General features: G+C 32.2%; 1 long non-coding RNA gene across 1 annotated transcript in view; it reads left to right on the plus strand.

Annotated features, from left to right (window-relative positions):
• Nucleotides 1-9836: 9836 nt before the first annotated feature.
• LOC140433463 (uncharacterized) overlaps nt 9837-16975 on the plus strand; it is a 58707-nt gene continuing 51568 nt past the window's right edge. Inside the window, exons 1-2 of the long non-coding RNA XR_011949975.1 lie at nt 9837-9921; nt 11319-11460. This is a non-coding gene — a long non-coding RNA (uncharacterized lncRNA). The remainder of the gene's footprint in view (nt 9922-11318; nt 11461-16975) is intronic.

Here is a 16975-nt window from a genome sequence, read left to right on the forward strand (position 1 = left end):
TTCTGATTATTTTCCATTTTCTTTCTTGTTTCAAATCTATTATCAATGATCAGCTTGGCTCGGATTAGTCTATGGTCGCTACCAGTTGAGAAGCGATTTAGGGCTGTTACGTCTTTAACCATGGATTTTTGCGTTGAAAGAATATAATCAATTTCGTTTTTATTTTTACCATTGGGACTAATCCATGTCCATTTTCTTTGGGGTTTTTTCTTAAAGAATGTATTGATTGCATATAGTTGCTTCTCCTCCAAGTAATTCATCAATGTGTGATGTGTAACAATACCGTTGAAAAAAGGATTATCAAAAAACTTCAAGTGATAGGAAAAAAGTTCTCTATTTCAACAACATTCAAAACAACAAACACTATTTTATTTTAAACTAAACCTAACAATGCACAAAAAATAACAAAGAATTGTATTTACAAAATACCTTGTGAATGCGATCAGTTTTATTTAGGTAAAATATCAAGGCCAATAAATGTTAGATTAAGTGGACATCAATCTTATATTAAAAATAGAGAATTTGAGAGATCTCAAATATTTAAACACGCTTGATAAAAAAAAACAGAGTTCAATGGAACAATTAAAGCATAGTATTAAAAGAAACAGATGGTAAAAAGAGGAAATTTAAAGAAGGGGCTCGAAAATTATGATAAATGAGACCAATTGCGTTGCAAATTTATCGCCAGAATGCAGTAGGATCTGGTTACCCATACTCATACTAAAAGAGAAAATACTTACCATGACAGGATAGTATTATGAGGTTTTTACTGATTTTTCCTCATGATTTACCATGGAATAGCTAACAGAACAATTTTACTGTCAGCGTTGACTGTGGTTGTCATTTTAAAGACGAATCTCATGCTATGTTTTTTCTGAAGGATATTCTAAAGTTAAAGTTGATTTTGCGTAATCAAATAAACTATCTTAAAATAAAATCGTCCAGAAACGCAACTCAGCAATATTGGCAATACCGTTTTAAAGTAGTATAGGTCGGTTAGATGTAGTGAGTCAGATAAAATTAAATTATTAGAAGAATTTTTCGCCAAGTAACAAAAAGCAAAATTTGTTCACCTAACAATAAAAATCATTACTTAAAATTTGTTTAATTTATTAATGTTTTGTATTTTGAGAACGATTTCCGAAGTGGAAATCGAAATGTCAAAATAAACTTATTTTAAACTTAAATTGTGGCTTATTCTTAATAAAAATACTAAGTGCTTTAAGATGCCTTAAGAAAATAGCTTCAGAACAATATACTCGGTTCGCTATTCCCAGTCCGAACTGTCTAGTGAATTTAGTAATTATTTTTTTGCGAAGTTAGTTACTTTTTGACAGACTAAAAGTGGCTGGAAATTACTATACAACCAAGCACACGTACTCATAGGCAATATTAATAGTAAACAAACTAAATAGTAAATAAAATAGAACTTTGCGAATTACCGACAATCAATATTTATTTATCTGCACCATATAATAAATCGTTATGCTAAATTATAACAACTAAAATATATTTTTTAAATATATACTACCCAAAATTTGATGGGTTTAGTCTACACTTCCACTATAGAATAATTCTTTTTTTTTTTTAAGAAAGAAGTCTTCAATAGTAGTATACTTGAGCTATTAATACTGAGAAGTAGGAATTGTTGTGTTGTAGGTTTCCGACAATGAATCTGTCAAAATATGCCCGAGCTAAGCGAATGGAGTATAATAGAAATTTTATTTGTATGCTTTTTTATTATTTGTGTTAGGTTTAAGATCGATAAAGAATAGTGGAAGAGGTACTTTTCTTATTCTATGTTTAACATTGATTATGTTTCCCATATAGTGATATTTTTTCACAAGCTTGATTTTTATATCATATCTATATTAAAACTAAAAATTAATAGGAAAATTCCATTAGTTGGCTGTATACCATCGTTTAAAAAACTTATACAGAAGTAAAACACTTCATATTTGTATTTAGGTATAAAACATATAATTTGACGTTTCGATCTAGATCAGATCATCCTCAGTGCCTTCTTTTGTAATTGAAGCTAATATTGTAGCTGTGACATCAATATATCGTTTTACATTGTTTCAAATTTAAATTTTAATGTGACTCTAGGTCGATGACATTGAATACAAATTAAATACTTAAAGAGCAACATGTTTCTTTACTGGACTTGAACACGTGGTTCTTGTCAGTTGGTCTGTGTCGTTTTAACAAAACAGTACGAAACTATTAAAATGCCGCTGTTTTGACATGACGCGGCTGCGCTTTCATTAGTTAGATGATGAAAAGGCCTATTGAATTAATAACTGCATTAAGACTGGTGTCACTAAACAAACATTTAGTCTTGCCAGGACATAACTTTTAGAAAGTTGTATTCGAATCAGCTTTTCATTGACTTAAAGAAATCTTTGTTGAAATCGCATAACCTTATAATGATATCAGTAATAAAGGCGCTAGTCAAACAACTGAAGGTCCGAACCTCAAAACCATTCGACCAGTTCTTCCATCAAAAATATCTGAGAATTTTTTCTAAAAGACGTGAGCATCTGAGTGGTAGATTGTGGAAATTGCCTTCATGCATACGATTTCTTACATAATCTCGGCTCATACGTACGTGTAAGTCCGTAATTCGTTTAAAATTAAACACAACATTTAGATACAGCCCTTTCACGTATAGAAATTTGTCTTGACAGTAGTTCTACTTTTAGGAAAACACCGTCATAATCAATTTACGACTCCATTGGAGACATATTTATAATCACCAATAATTTCACAGTATTGGGCACACTCCAGGTTACTCAAGTTTTACTGTATCTTTAAATCTCTTGAATAAAGCATATTTCAAATCTTAATGTTGTTAAATTATGCGAATGACTCGCAGCTTAAATAATACCTGCGAATCCCAATAAGACTATACTTTTGTTTGATTATTAGAGGTTTCCTTGTTTTGTTATATTATTTATTTTATATATATATTATTGAAAGGATATTCCTAAAAATATGCTAAATTTAAACCCGCTGACATGCCAGGACATATGATACATTTATCAATGTTAAGCTTCCTCGCCTATATTACCAGATAGCTGGAATGAGTGGGTGAAACGGACTTTATCAATAACTTCCAGTCGCAGTAAACTTGATCTCTTATCAGTGGCGTAGTTAAGCGTTATAATCTCTAAAAACATTAGTATAATTAAATTTTTAAGCGTATTTTTGTTTTTTTCATATGCAATTTTTATAATACCTACACATAATTTGATTTTACTGACAAGACTGTTTTCGCAGATACTGGTAAAATATTTGTATTATGAGAGTGTTTTGAAAGATTTTTAAAAATGAGATTCACCTAAAAAAAGGACAATGCTTTATAGTTTATACAAAATTGAAATATTGGTATTCTGGATAAAATTCCAAGTACACACGAAATATTAAACGTCGCAATAGCGCTTATATAAATAATAAAAACAAACGAAAACGTGACAATGTTTGCAACATTGATGGTTATACACTTTTACGATTTTCTTCATAAAACTGGGTATTTCGAAGGGTTTAATACAAAATCCACAGAAAACTTATATAAAAAAAGAATATTACAAAAGGTTGCTAAAAGTGAAGTATTAGGAAACGATAACTTCGAGGAAAGCTGGAATAATCTCAAAAATAACCTAAATATTGCAGCGACAGATAATATATCAAAAAAAACCCATGGTTTACAGACGAAGTGAAGACAAAATGTGAAGAAAAGAAGAAAACCTTTTTACAATACAGACTGCAACAAACACAAAAGGCATACAAATAATATAAACGAATAAGAAAAGAAACGAATAGTTTAGTCAGACAAATAAAAAGAGAACACTTACAGGGCTTAACAAAACAGATTGAATACGACTTCTACGGAACACAAAAAAAACTATAAAGAATGATCAGAGGACAAATAAAAAGAAATAAACGAACTAATAAAAACGAATAACTATTTAAATGGGAATAAGCCACAATTAAAGGTTAAAATACGTTTATTGACGTTTCAATTTCCACTTCGGAAATCGTTCTCAAAATACAAAATCGTTCTCAAAATACTAATGTTTGTATTTTGAGAACGATTTCCGAAGTGGAAACTGAAACGTCAATAAACGTATTTTAACCTTTAATTGTGACTTATTCCCATTTAAATAGTAATTAATTTAAAATGCCACAAGAAAATAGCTTCATAACAATATTAATAAAAACGAAACATATTCAGAAGGAAACATATGTAGACTACGTCCGATCCCTATTTGATAAAGGTGACGATAATAAACCACAACACCAGAAGTGACAACAAACGAAGAAATAAATATTAAGGAGAAAGAGATAAAGGACGCATTAGGGAACTTATAAAGAACGGAGGGTCAGATCTGACCAAAAAACCATTAAAACTAATCCAAAAATAATAAACCTCACTTTAAAAAGGGAAAGATCGGACCTGGAAAATTACAGAAAAATTAATTTATTAATTAATATAATCTAAATAATACGGTGCGTTATTAAAAGCAATATCCTCCTCCTACGTACTATCTTTATCGAAGTTGGCGATTAGTATGGCCAAATCTTTTTCATTGTAAGCTTGTTTTCCTTCAGTTCTGGTGCAGTCTATTATATTTCTGAGCCACGCTTTGTTTTTTTTTCTACACCAAGTTATCCTTTAATTTCTCCCTCAATAATTAGTTGTAATTGAGGACAACAGGTATTGACGAGTATTCATTCTACGTTGGTTGTTCTTCTGATCCAACTTCGCAACATTCTTCTGTACAGCAACATTTCAAATGCATTTAATTTGTTGATATCGCCTTATTTGAGTACTCATGTTTCGTAGCCATACAGAAACACGGACCATCTATAACATTTTGTGTTCTCAGTCTTAATGGTATGGACAATTTTAGGTTGCAAAGTATGTTTCTCATGTTCATAAATCCTGCTCTGGCGATTTAAATTCTTCTGTGAATTAATTTCTTTTAAGTAGCCTAGTTGGCAATTTATGGTAATATTTGGAACAATTATGTAAAAGGTGTCATCAAAATAAAAAAAAAACAATATCTAAATATCATGTACTTTATATCTCCTATAAAACTGTGATCTAAATTGGTGCAAGTCAAGCCACATACACAATCGCACAATACACAAACGGAAAGAAAAAATTCATCTACTGCCCGATGTCGTGATATATTTTAAAAGGATTTCTATCTATCTATCTATCTATACAAGAATTTTTACAGCTGTCGCCGCCTTCCTTCTTTTAGCCAACGTCTCCAGTCCTTTCTGTTCTGCCATTCTCCATCTCTAAGGTCTCGTCTTGCCATGGCCTCGTCCACTTCATCCCTCCATGATCTTCGGGGCCTACCTCTTTTCCTCCTTCCTATTGGGCTCCAATCCGAAATCTTTGCTATCCACCTTGTATGGTCTGTTATTCTCATATGTCCATACCAAATTAAACGTTTTTCTTCGATATAGCTGAGTATGTCTTGTTCTACTGCCATTCTTCGTTTTATTTCCCCATTTCTGATGCAATCCATTTTTGTCACTCTGTAGCTTCTTCTCATGAACTTCATTTCAGTTGCTGTGATTTTGGACCTGTTTCGTTGATTTATTACCCAATTCTCTGCTCCATAGGTCATTATACTGCGTACCAAGGTGTTATAAATTCTCTTCTTTGTATTTCTGGTAATCTGTCTATCCCACAGTACCCCGTTCATTTGTTTAATACATGTTCTTGTCTGTGCTAATCTGCTGGTTATCTCTTGCTCGGTGGTTCCTTTTTTTGAGAGTATGAATCCCAAATATTTGAATTTGTCAGCGCCGTTAATTTCCCTATTATCGTCCATTTCCAAGTTTCTCGCTGGTTCTTGCTCTGTTGTTAAATATTCGGTCTTTTCTAGATTTATTTCCAGTCAATTTTTTGTGTATTTCTTTTTTAATTTTCGGAGCATATAGCCCAGATCTTCTTCATCTTGAGCCGTTACCACTTGGTCATCTGCAAAGCTTATTGTGTACAAGAAGTTGTCCCGGATTGGTATTCCCATTCCTTCACATTTCCTTTTCCATGGTTTTAATATTTGTTCGAGGAATATCTTGAACAGTGTCGGAGATGTAGAGCATCCCTGCAATAAGCCTTGGTGCCGTGGTCTTAAATTCGTTGGAGCATTTAAAAGGATTTGTCACTACATATTAGGAGCTGAAAACACAGAATATACTGGAGTAGCCATACTTATAAACAATAGAATATTGAAATATATCAGGCAATATGAAATAATAAACGGTATACTCATAAAAATAATATTAAAAAGAAATCCTAAAAATTTCTATCATTCGGGTGGACAGAGTCCAGGGACTTAGGTCCTTAAGTTATTTTACAAAAAGAAACTATAGATTCTATACTTTTAAAATATTAGGATATAAGCTAACTTGCTTTTATAAAATGTAAATAATGTAATAAAACATGGAGGGAACAAGAAAATCTCGAAAGAAAGCGAGGGTCTGAAATACCAAAACCAGACTAAATTTAGGTATCTAAAAATAAAATTAATATTTTGTAATATATCAGCAGTGATAATAGCTTGTACTCTTCGGTCCATCTGCGTGAAAAAAACTATGAAATTGTTTTCTTCAGAGAGATCTTCCCAAACCTGTTGTATATCGTGCCACAGCTCTTCAGCATTTTGAGGTATAAAATTACGCCAATACAACCGTTTTATAATAACCACCCACACATTCTCGATTGGGTTTAAACCTGCACTGTTTCTGGGCCATTGTAAGGTTTTGATATTGTTATTCTGGAGTTGGTTTATTTTATTTTCAGTGTAAACAGGATAATTATCTTGTTAGAGAATGAAATTATTTTCTGGATACAACTGTTCTACACTGGGAAACATAATGTTCTCTAGAATATTCAGCTAAGTCTGATCAACAAACCTGCCATCAATACGCCATACCATTCCCATTCCTCTAGATGAAATCCATTCCCGTACATTGGCGCTATAATGACTAGCTGCTCGATATCTATCAACATATAGAGAATTAAATCTATTATTATCTGGTCTGCACCCTAATTTTGCCCTTTTTAGAAGATTGAAAAATTTTCTCATCTGTAAATATTACCCTAACCGAAAAGTCTTAATTTTGTAGCTAATGCTTTAAAGCAAATATAAGTCTTGATGACCTCTGTTGTGGTGTAAGAGCTTGTTTTTATTTGCTACAGTTCGGTACCAAGACCCGAAGTTGTTGTCTTTCTTTCCAAAAACTGTGACATAATCCTTGCAGTTTTCGCATCTTCAAAAGAATTCTCTTCTAATCTCTCCAAAAGTGTACGATCTTCATGAGTCGTAGATATTTTTGGTCTTCCAGAACCGTGCTTTCTTTCGAGAGTTTCTTGTTCTCTCCATCTTTTATTAATATTCAAAACTGTTGTTCTTCTTACGTTAACATGGTTCGCAACGGCAAATAGTGAGCAACCTTCTTCTAATTTCCTTACAATTCTTTCTTTTAGTACTTTGCTTGCATGTGGAGCCATTTTTTGAGGTTGAACAGAATAAGTTATCTGAAAAATTTTAAGATTTGGCAGAGACATTGACAGCATGTAAATAAGAAGTATGTATCCTTCAAAATACACTGCTAAATTTTCTACAAACTCCACTCTAAGAGTCGTATCAGTTTTTTTAGGAACCAGCTGTACATTTATACCGGCAGTGGCACTGACACTGCCACTTTCTACAAAATCAGTGTTCTTATTATACGCAATATTTTTAACCACAATAGTGATGTGACGTCCCACGGACACTATTTAAAATAAATAAATTTCACTCTCTACTAAATAAACTGTTTGCTTACTATACCGCTGAGCACAAGCATCCGGTCTGTTGTAAAAAAGATAAGATAAAATGGGATCAAATTTCGCCACATCTAAAGCATTCCACAATATATTATGTAAGAAAGTTTTAACATAACTTACTGTTGCTATAAGAAGGTTTAATGTCAAAAAAAAGGTTTGGCGAAATTGTATCGAAGGCCTATCCAACGAGAAGAGATAGCGCGCCAAAACAACAGGGCGTTGCCAAATTTGTCTTAGTCAATGATACTGTCTCTTTAAAATATTGGTATACTTATTGATGACATATTTCTAAAGTATTTGGAAATAACATATAAGGAAGTATGCGCTGCCGTGGGCCGTTTATTTGTTCAATATTATGGAATCTTCTTAAGACTTTGTAAGCACTTTACTAGGTTCTGATGTTATAACTTGGATGGGTGCTCAAGTCATATAAAGTCTTCCGCGCAGAATAGTACCCTGGACTATAACATAATAGACAATGATGGTAAACGATTAGAGGTATCATAAAACCCTAATTTTTTTTTTGTTGAGGCTGTAAAATCCTCTAAAGACGTCTGTTGGATTTAGAGTAAAAGGATACGCCCAGGTGCATTTCCCCTCTTGGAAGTCGTGCCCTAGGGTGCGTTTATGTTACCTTTCCTAGCAACTAAAATCATCCACAGCCACACACGTCTGCTGTCGTTCCTGTTTGGATTGTTTTTTCTTTTCAATATTTTAGTTAGTGCCCCCAGAATTTTTTTGTATTTATTTTTTCCTCCTACTACCATTTCCATTATGTTATTCGTTTTAACTTCTCCCACTTTTTCTAGCTCCTCCCTCTCGTTCGTGAAGCTTTTGCAATTAAACACACAGTATTTTGCCGTGTCGCTAACCGTGTTTAGCTGTGTCGGTAAACCCGCGGTCAACGCCGCAGTCCTCTTGCTTTTTTATTTTTACCAGGTAGGCTCTGAAAGAGCCGTACTCGTAAGGAACTGTATGAAGAAGCAGTAAGTCTCCCTATAGCCATGTCCTACTCAGTCTCTTACGTCCGGTATGTGTATTCAGCCTTATGTTTGTTTTTTTACTCTTCTTGCCATTATGCGTTGCTTAACACTCTCTCGTCTGCTTTGTCGTTTTTACTAATACCGTACGTGATTGCTCTACCTATCACTAGTAGGTAGATTGGTGACACCCTGCTGTCACTTGTAAGGTAACTACTGTTGAGGCTGTCTTATATGCGCGTACGACTTAGCAGGGTCTTTCTTTGAGTTTTCTCCAGAATTCCTCTGTATTTTTGTTTATACATTACCTGATACTATACTGGTCCTGCGTGTAGTATGGTGGAGTGGACCAATTTCATGAGAATTCTTCTTAAACCTGTTCCTGGATCTCCTATGTCGGGCATAATCTTTGTTAGCGCTGCTGTGCTTTAATCGGCTTTTTTTGCAGCATATATGTTCACCAAAGCTCTGATTGATGTCCAGTATTACGCCTATATATTTGACTTTTTTGACAGGTGGTATATTTTTTTCTACCAAAGTAAAGGAGATATGCCCACTCGCCCTTGAACCTTTGAAGATTATGGCCTCCGTCTTCTGTGTGGCTAGCGTCAGTTTTCTCTCCTCTAGCCCACATCCATAAAACCCTAACCTAGATAAAGAGAAACAGTCATATATGTGTCATAAATTTCCATAGAAACCAAATTCATAAGTTTTCACTCATACTGGAAAATAAAATCAGTGTGACAAAAGAGAAATTTTAAATGTCAGGTTCTCAAAAATATAGATTACAAAAAATAAATTACTTAACCCCTTGAGGACCAGTGGTTACCGCTACTAACTATATATTGAATAATTTTTCTTTATGTGCCTGCTGGTTTCTCACTAAATCTGTTCTATATAATTGCTTGCCTATGTACCTTACAATTGTATTTTAGTAGCGATTTATACATATCCCGGGTAAAAAAGTTAATATCGTCATATTTATATGAATCGTACATTGACAGTGACATATTCGTTGTCTTGCTTTGTGTATTTATTTATTTCGAGTGGTTTATCTTGTAAAAAGTGTCTCAAAAATGTCAGGTGGGTAGTATATTGTTTAGATAATGTAATAGTAACATAAACAGAATAGAAAGTGTATCTGACGTGACTTTTACCGGTACGTTTTATCGCCGGTTTTGGTTGGTAACCACTAGGCACTTGGAGTTATTTTTTTTTTCTAGAATCAAAGACACACTGGTCCGTAATAGACTTAGAAAATAAGAATCCACTCCACTTTCAGATATTATTAGATAAAATGCCAAGTGATGCTAAATCAGTGACTTCAGATTTGGAGAATGTGATAAACGATGAGCTGGAAGTTTTAGAAAACAGTAATCTGGACACAGAAAATATTGTTCCTCAGCAAAACAAAGATGAGGAAAGTGATGACGATTTGCATCTGACTCAAAGTTAAAGTAGACTCCAAAAAGAGATCATAAAATGGGCACTTGACGTTTCACGCGTGAATTAAATCAATGAGGTTCGGGAAGAAACTGGACCAAATGTACCCTAGACCATTGAAAGTCCTACAGATATGTTCCTACACTTATTTCCTGAGGAGCTCATTAAACACATTGTTTTACAAACTAATTTGTACGTTATACAAAGAAGGGGTAGTATTAATAATTTTATTGCAACAACCTGTGAGGAATGCACTTTTTTTTTTCTTTTTGGGTTTAGTGCCTAGTGGTTACAACTGGTAACCATATCCTGTAGTGATATCAGTTATCCTGAAAAGATTAAAATGTGTTTTTGTAAGTTCAAAGAACACTAAAAAATTTAAAAAAATCATTAAACGTTTGTTTTTCTTAAAAAAATTAATTCCGACCTCAAAGGGTTAAACAACTTGTGATCTTGATGTTTTTTTTTTATTTTTATCATATACTTGTAATTACGATATAACAAAATTTTAATTTGTTTGTATTTAATTTATAGCATATCGATATAATCTAATATAATCTAAACATACACTTACTTTTATATTAATGTGTCCCAGTTTAGACTCGCGACATTTTTTTAAAAGTTGTAAATCAAGATTTTTTGCCTTTTAACGACTCTCCCGAGGGTTTGAATTGGTCTAAATATCTGGAACCGTGTTTTTAGAAATTTAAATAAAATTCTTTTTTAATGAATTATTATATCTCGATTACTGAGATCACTGATATATTCGAAATAAATATTAAACAAAAAAATAATAATAAAAACTTTACCAGCCGGAGATTAAAACTACATAAATGTTATTTTGCTGAATATTTGGCGGTAGCTGAGGGTATTGATATACATCAGTGTCCATGTTTAATCTATATTCGTTCTATTGATTTAATTATTCTTCCTATTAATGTATATTATAGGTACACAATGTATATTTACCCTACTAATATTTAAATTTTTGTCTTTAATAGAACTGTATTCCAATATGTGCTTTAATTTTCTTTCAGTATCTCCTAGTAACACCACAGCATCAGCCTATATTTAACATCATGTATGTTACTTTGAAAGTATGCCGGCAGTTATCTTATGTAAAAGTGGATACCGTTAAATTGTTTTAAACTTTACACAGAGATAGCTTTGGTCATGCTGGTAAGTTTTCAAGTTCTCATTGATCTAAGACTCAAAAATTAATTGTTTTTGAGTTACAGAGCTTCAAAATTTTGGTTTTTACACCATTTTTTAAAATCATAAATGTAGAAACGTGTCGTGCCATGCATTAAATATATGGCATCTGAATCTAATTATAAACAAAGACTGGATCTAAATAAGATTTTTTAATATTCCCCTATCAAAAAAAAAATGAGTGGAATAATCTAGGCAGAATATCTACATGGATATCCCACTGATCAATGGAGAAAGTCCCTCGAATAACGGAGAAGTGCTACAGAGATGTCCCACTTTCCTCCATAGATGTCTGACTTATTTTGTTAGAGACTACATATACGCAGAAACCTCCAAAATAATGCCAATTTACATAGAAGACACAGGAGAGGCCGATTTATGCGCAGGAGTGTTTAGTAGATATTGCCAAGGTGTAACAGTACGGCGTGTAACGTAGAAACTGATACATATACGGAAGCAGTCAGATAATATATACATGCGCAGTAAAATTCAGTGAAACTGATATACTATAGAAGTTGCTCTAAGATGTGATTGGGCGTCAAGAAAGTAATAACATAAACCTTCCAAAGTATCTTGTCAGGCTGTATACCCTTATTGCTAAAATAAAAAGAAAAACAGGTATTAATTTTAATATTTAGTCTTAATAATCACAAATTTAATACCTAGCCAAATATATACAGTATAATTTATATGCTACCCTCCACCATTTAATGTACAGTTAACCTAGTTACTTAAATACTAAAAAATTCCCTGGTTATACACAATTAATCCCTGATGCTCTGAATTTACAAATAATAAAATATAAGAAAATATTTATTGACTACCTAAAAAGGAAATTTGCTTTCCTACTAGAGATGTAACTCTGTACTTCGGCTTTCAAGTAAATGTCCCAAAAAAGTAATAAGGACAATATTCTGACGGAATAAATGTCCAAGGGTTAAAAATATAATATTAAAATATCAATAAAGAACTCTCTGATTAAATGTATACATATAAAACCGTACAAAAGAGTTGAAAGGGAGGATTTAAAACCTCAACCTATAGTTGACACTTAGTCCTTAAATATGATTTGGTATTATTTTAGAAAAAGGGCTGATCTTTATTATTATTTGAAATAGTAGAATTTAAAGTTAAACAAAAAAATAATAGACAAAGATTATTAAAATTGATAAATAAAACTTAATAAAAATGAACAGTGTTCCACACTCTAAATGAGGGAGGTCTTTCCGACTGGTTCCCTGAAGTTGTCCGGTAAAGATCTGGACCTCTGAAGGAGCAGCTATGACAGAGGAGAATCAACCTGGGATTATGTGTAACTCCGACTAGGGAATAACTTAACCTCTTCTTCTTTTAAAAAAAATATCCCATAAAAAAACAAAATAAACGAATTCTTGCCCTTGACTTCTACTTGACTCCTAAAGTAGGCTAAAAAGAATATTTGTGTTAGAGTTCTTTCTTACTATGGATAAAAAAAAGTAGGGAAAAACACAAGGTTTATGAACCTTGAAAGGTTTTATAAAAAGTTACCTATGAAGCATGAAGTATAAAAGCAAAAAACCTTAATGGTTTTGTAAATAATGTGACCTTCGTATGGTTTGACAATATTTTAAGTAAAATGGATTGATTAGATAGATAATTTTAACGAAAAGCATGCTATGCATATATTTTAGAATATAGAACAACGGAATGAGATAGAATATTTTATAGATACTCTTAATAGATAATAGATAGTTTTAAAGATAAATAATTATATGTTTTTAAGGCCGGAAAGTAAAATAGAAAATTGACATATGATTTTATCTTATTATAAATACGTAGAATATTTTTTAATGAAATGATGTGAAACATTACAGATAGATATATCGACTATCAAAGGAAGCATGACAATATTATAGACATCAAAATGGCTGACGGTTTTTATATATTTTTTTTATTTATAATTGGATACACTTACCGGCTTAGAGTGGCTACAAACCAAACGGGGCACTCAAAAAAAAACAAACCAAAACTTTCTGCAACATCTTCTTCCCCAAAAATACTTTAATATTCTCAAAAACTTCTAAGCCATCACTGGCCAACTACTTTTAAACCCAAGTGTCTTTAACCAACGTCAGGGCAGAAGTGTGCGATGGCCACTCGTTTTTAGTGAGCTAAGCATGTTTGCCAAAATGGCCGCTTGGTGTCGCTGTTTAATACCAACTTACAATTTAAAAATTAAAAAAATTATTATCAGGATATGGATTTAAAATTTTTATTTTAAGTGATTAAAGAATTATTGAAGTGACGGACTCGTTACAAACAATGTTTTATAGTTTTTGTCTTAGATACATTATTCTGATTACAATCTTTTGCTTTCTTTGCTTTATGTTTGGCTACGTTATACATTCCTTTATTCCTACCTGGTGTTAAGGTTTTCTTATAGATATTTATATGATTCTACTTTATCTTTTGCTTTATTTTGTTTTTTGTTATGAAGATTTATTAACACTTTTTTAACCAGTTTTCTATTCTTTTTTGCTTAATCTATAATTTAGCTTTGGTTTAATTTTAACAAATTATATAAGCACTCTCGCTAATGTTCCAGATCTCTCATATTATTAACATCCTTCATCTGACTTTTGTATTCAACTAGGAATTTTTATCTCTCACCTCGATATTTTGCCCTTTTGTCTCATGTACTTTCTAAGTATCTTCGGTAAAAGCAACTTGAATTGTTCTTCTTTTAAATGCAGCCACTACCTCCATATTCTTCATAGATTTCTACGATTCCAAGATTCAAAGGGTTCGGTGGCTAATTTGGCATTCGGATTATTTTATCTCGAGATATGCTATTATTTTTAACGCACAATGCGTATTATTAAATTTCTTCTCTATCTCTCCAATGGCGCTACAGTCCAAAGCGAACCTTGGCCTCCTACAAACTATGCTTCCAACCTTACCGGTCCCGCACCGGTCTTTATCAGGATCCCACGTCTAGCAAATTTTGCGCGTCTTCTGCAACTTCATGCTCCCACCTTTTCCGTGGCGTATCTTTTGGTCTTCGTAAGAGATCGGTGCTTCTTTTTAATAGTTGATAAAGTTCATGGTTGTACCTGGATCTTCATACTCCGAGTTCGTTAATAGGTCCAAATATCTTTCTTAGAACTTTTCCTAAGTTTCTAAAGTTTATCATAAAAATACTGTTTTATCATAAGCAGCATTTGCAAAAGTAAATGCATTTTTTTAAGTGTTTCAAATTTTTGAGGCGTAGAAACCTTTGGCCTTTTACTACTTTACGCCGATTTGTCTAATTAATGAATAATTATTTTTCATGAACAGATACCTCCAGTACATGTTTAGAGTAACTAGCTAAAATACAATGTGTAAAAAGTGAAATAATTTAAATATTATAATAAACGATTTTATTTAATTAAACATTAAACATTAATTTTGCAATGCAAAAACGTTTGGAAAGCTTTGTCTGTCACCAAAATTTCTACTAATAGTGTATATTACAAAAGATAGTTATGCATTGTCACCTTTTTCCTGGCATAATAGACTAGAAGCCCATGAGAAATTTTTTAATGGTTCATTTGAGTCAGCATAAATCACAAAAAAAACAATACTACAAATATGTAATAACAACTTTAAAAGCTCTGCCGTCAATTCTTATTACTCCAGTTTCCACTTTTACCCCCGGGCTTCCCCCTAAAACTCCCCTTGTAGCAAACGCAAGTAAGTAAGTAGTAAAACGCAAAAAAATCGATTTACCAAGAATCCGTACGCTGTAGAAAAAAATGTTTTAAATAAAAAATGTAGCTGAGATAGTTTTAAACAAAAATGTTTATTAGCATTTTTTGTGTAGAATGAACCGCACTCTCACAAATAACGCTTGAAACGACCGTTGATTTTAAATGTAAGTTACGCGCGCGAAATCAATGTTTATTAAAATTTGTATCAAAAGGCTTGTACACGAAGGCTGCACTCTTTACCTTTAAAACGAATCTTGATTTTAATCGGTAGGGCACATGGATCAAAAGATATCGAATTTTTACCGTCGAGCTGATACAAATTTTATTGAACATTGATTCGCGCGCGTAACTGACATTTAAAATCGACGGTAGCTTCAAGCGTTGTGTCTGAGAGAACGGTTCATTTTACAAAAAAGTGCTAATAAATATTATTTTTGTTTAAAATCGTCCCAGCTGCATTTTTTATTTGAAACATTTTTTTCTACGGCATACAGATTCTTGGTAAATCAATTTTTTTGCGTTTTTACCACCTACGGGGGATTTTAGGGGGAAGCCCAGAGGTAAAAGTGGTAAACTTTTTTTGTATCTATCAAAATTAATATTCTTGGCAAAATTCAGCTTGTTTGTATGATTTTTAGGGGTTAAATCTCTCACGACTGGACTATATCAATATAGGTGAGTCATAGGTAAGATAAACTTACTACTTATGGTAGGCTGGGGGGGGGGGGGGACTTTTTGTTCAAACATATTTGTACGGCATTTATATTTTAGATACGTAATACAAAAATAAAAAAATAATTACCTGCGACCTACAAAATTGGTATCATACAGGAAAAAATTTTTATTTTCGGAAAACTTTTTCCCCATTTTCGGCAATTTGTCATAGTACAGCATTCATACACAAAGTTTCAGATTGGTATATTTTTCTTCGGATATCGGATTTTTTTTGCAATTTTTGCATAGTTAATGAGAAAATCCTGAACTGTAAACGTTTATAAAAAGTACACCCAACTTTTGTCAAAATAACACCCAACACTCGTGGAATAATTTATACAAGTAAAAATCTACGTTTCCAATTCAATTAAGAAAGCTGTTCTAAGTTTTAAAAGAATACCTCGGAAAATAAAATATATACTAAACTGGAGCGTATGCAATTCTTATTAAATTAAGTGTACATTTTAATCATATAAAGAGATATTTTATGGAAGTTTTCGCTTGCTTCATTAAGTTTGATATTGATTATTAATGTCCAGCCCTAACTCGAAAATTAGGTCATTTATATTATGTTTTTAGATTAAACGACGAAGTTGTTTAAATCGGTGTTGCAAATTAACTAAATATTAATTATTGTATGCCTGAAAATAGAAAATACAAAATAAAAAAGATCCGTATAAGTAAAAAAATAGTAAGAATTAAAACATTTGCTACAAAAATAATGAAGTCGTTAAAAAACAGAAAGCTATTCTTGAATAGTACAAAAACTATTAAACGATATATATTATTATATTCTTGAAAAGTACTTAAAATAGGCTTTGAAATCAGGTATTATTTGCCATATTATCCCATTTAACTGTGCAGTGGAAATGAACCATCTCTTATACCGAAGAATTAAAATTTCATTCTAAAATTTTAACATACATTACCAGTACCAGTTTCATTTGCACCAGTATCTTTCTGCGCTCGTATATTTTATACCGTGAAGAAATGTCAGCTGTTTTTTGTATGAGGTGTCAGAGATTGACGTTACCAAT

The sequence above is a fragment of the Diabrotica undecimpunctata genome, chromosome 2, assembly GCF_040954645.1.
Source record: "Diabrotica undecimpunctata isolate CICGRU chromosome 2, icDiaUnde3, whole genome shotgun sequence".
Classification (NCBI taxonomy): Eukaryota; Metazoa; Arthropoda; class Insecta; order Coleoptera; family Chrysomelidae; genus Diabrotica; species Diabrotica undecimpunctata.